At 41.6% G+C, this 3,100-nt stretch overlaps 1 long non-coding RNA gene across 1 annotated transcript; it reads right to left on the minus strand.

Moving 5' to 3' along the window:
* Positions 1–997: 997 nt before the first annotated feature.
* Positions 998–1,984, minus strand: LOC121631365. Its single transcript, XR_006008728.1, has 3 exons — positions 1,790–1,984; positions 1,452–1,621; positions 998–1,343 (listed from the first exon to the last, which is right to left on the minus strand). It is a non-coding gene; the product is annotated as an uncharacterized LOC121631365 (long non-coding RNA).
* Positions 1,985–3,100: the final 1,116 nt, after the last annotated feature.

Genomic DNA, 3,100 nt, shown 5'->3' on the forward strand with positions numbered 1-3,100 from the left:
CATACATGCATGCATTGATGAATGAATGAATGAATGAATTTTTATTGTGATTGCACAACAATTACATCAATAATCATTGGCAGTGAAATTCTTAGATCCCAGGCTCTCCTAACAAAGCTAAAAGAATATAAACCACATGGAAATAGTCAAACACAAAAAGTAAGAATACTACAAATAAATTATACAAAATATAGAATAAGCAATAACAATAAGATATTATTTAAAGGTGGCATTGATGCTGACTGCATTTAGTCTTATGGCCTGTGGTATGAAGCTGTCTCTAAGCCTGGTGGGACTGGCTTGAACGCTGTGGAACCGCCGGCCAGATGGTAGCAGACAAAACAGTTTGTGACTGGGCTGGCTGGGGTCCTTAATGATCTTGGTGGCCTTCCTCCTATACCGCTTGGTGTAGAGGTCCCCCATGGATGGCAGGACCGTCTCGGTGATGTGCTGAGCAGTTTTCACAACCCTCTGTAGAGCCTTGCGGTGGAGGGCGGTGCAGCTGCTGTACCAGGCGGTGATGCAGCCAGTCAGGAGACTCTCTATGGTGCATCTATAAAAGTTGCAGAGTGTCCTTAAGTCCATATTGAGCCTTGCTGACTTTGTAATAACGTTCTGCTGCCTGCAACAGCACTTTTAATTTTAGTTTGACTCCAAATCCAGACCTCCATGAGTTAATAAATTTGATTTCCATTGATCATTTTTGTGTGATTTTGTTGTCGGCGCACTAAGTTATGTAAAGAACAAAGAGTTTAATAAGATTTCATTCATTCAGATCTAGGATGTTATTTTAGTGTTCCCTTTATTTTTTTTGAGCAGTGTACACACATACATATATGTATTCATACATACATAATTAAATAGATACATACACATATACACACACACAAACACAAACACATATACTTCTATATACTTACATGTACACTTACATACGAACATATACTATGTACTATGTACATACATATACAGTACATACATACATACAAACTCAAAATCAGCTGTAGTGTAATATTTAACTAATTTTGGCTCTTTGACAAAGGAGTAAATTGTTACGGGAGTAGTAAATACGGGACAGATGTATAAATACATTCTAATTCAGGTATGAGCACAAGTTATGCAGTAGTAGAATCCTCGTGTTAAGTATAAAAAATAATAGAAAGAAAAGCAGACTACAAACACCAACAACAGGAAATCAAGAACTTTTTGGACTTCCTCTGAGGGTACGCCGTGAACGTGGCGTGGAGAACACAGAGGTTGCTCGCTGTATGTAGGACAGATGGGGCTTGAACAGAGGCAGTGTCGTTACCGGGCGCAGTGTCCACAACCAGAGGGCTGAAAGTCTGCGGGCAGAAACAGTCGTTCATTCCACTTCAGTAACCTCCTCAGTAGTAAAAAACAGGTACTTGGTATTATTTTACATTACTCTCTTCTAAAACCTTGTGTGTTACCTAAAGTCCGTCCTCTCCATGAAAACCTCAGGCAACTTAAGGCAACTGATGCAAGTGTTTGCCACAGGCAAATGGCGTCCAGGGCTGACTGAGTGGTCATGCAAGAAATCAGTTGATGGCTCCCGTTGCAAAAGCCAGGATTTTACCAAGCTTTAATGGTCCCATTTGTTCTACAACAAAGACAAAGCACAAGCTAAAACCATAGAAAAAAATTAACCTCCTGTAGTTTACAATAAAGTCTGAAGTAACACAAGAAAAACATCCAAGACAACCACCAAACAAACTATGATATAACTATAATGACAATTGCAATAAAACAATAAATAAGCACTATTAACCTTTAGCATCCTGCAGGTAGTCTCTCCAGAATGGGACCAGACGTTCCTCTGCCTTCTCGTGTTGCTTCCCACTGCAGACAGCCGGATGTTGGAAAGGTGATTCACTATGTCAGCAGTGAGTGTCGATGGTTCATGAACCATTCAGGCTCTGAAACTATCTGACAGCATCCAGAACACCAAGTGTCTTCAGCCCCTCCATAAATCTATAAAAACAAGACACAAAAAAACATGTTGCATCATCCTCTGGACACACAAAAGCTGTAAGAGCTGCACCCATCCTCTGAAATGATCGTTGTGTCACGTAACATAACGTTAATCAATCATCTCCCTTCCCTCCACTGATCAGGTCTAAAACAACAGCTGTGGCCGACAGAGCTGCAGGTTCTGTGTTAGAGCTGGTTACCTTGGCAACGCATCACGAAATAGTCCACTCAGCCGCTTATTGTGAAAAACTTACGATTTTAATGGTAAAAAACAACATAATGCATTAATAATTTATTTAATATTTTTTTCTTTCATAAGTGACCATGGTATATGCGGGATAATGCCCTTTGAGGTGTTCATTATCACAAATTAATGGACGTGAACCGCCCGATGCATTATCCCTTGCACACACACACACACACACACACACACATATATATATATAGAGAGATAGATATATAAATAAATATATATACATATTAGGGATAAGCAGGACTAGTTGACTAATTGATTTGTCGAAACAGCACACAAAGTCAGCAGCATTTTTTCATGCCCTTTAAACTGAAGGGAGCTAAGCCAGAAGCTAGCTGCTGCTGGGTAAAGTGTAGGGAACTAAGCCAGAAGCTAGCTGCTGCTGGGTAAAGTGTAGGGAACTAAGCCAGAAGCTAGCTGCTGCTGGGTAAAGTGTAGGGAACTAAGCCAGAAGCTAGCTGCTGCTGGGTAAAGTGTAGGGAACTAAGCCAGAAGCGAGCTGCTGCTTGGTAAAGTGTAGGGAACTAAGCCAGAAGCTAGCTGCTGCTTGGTAAAGTGTAGGGAACTAAGCCAGAAGCTAGCTGCTGCTGGGTAAAGTGTAGGGAACTAAGCCAGAAGCTAGCTGCTGCTGGGTAAAGTGTAGGGAACTAAGCCAGAAGCGAGCTGCTGCTTGGTAAAGTGTAGGGAACTAAGCCAGAAGCTAGCTGCTGCTTGGTAAAGTGTAGGGAACTAAGCCAGAAGCTAGCTGCTGCTGGGTAAAGTGTAGGGAACTAAGCCAGAAGCTAGCTGCTGCTGGGTAAAGTGTAGGGAACTAAGCCAGAAGCTAGCTGCTGCTGGGTAAAGTGTAGGGAACTA

Source organism: Melanotaenia boesemani, chromosome 20 (assembly GCF_017639745.1).
Source record: "Melanotaenia boesemani isolate fMelBoe1 chromosome 20, fMelBoe1.pri, whole genome shotgun sequence".
In the NCBI taxonomy this organism is placed as follows: domain Eukaryota; kingdom Metazoa; phylum Chordata; class Actinopteri; order Atheriniformes; family Melanotaeniidae; genus Melanotaenia; species Melanotaenia boesemani.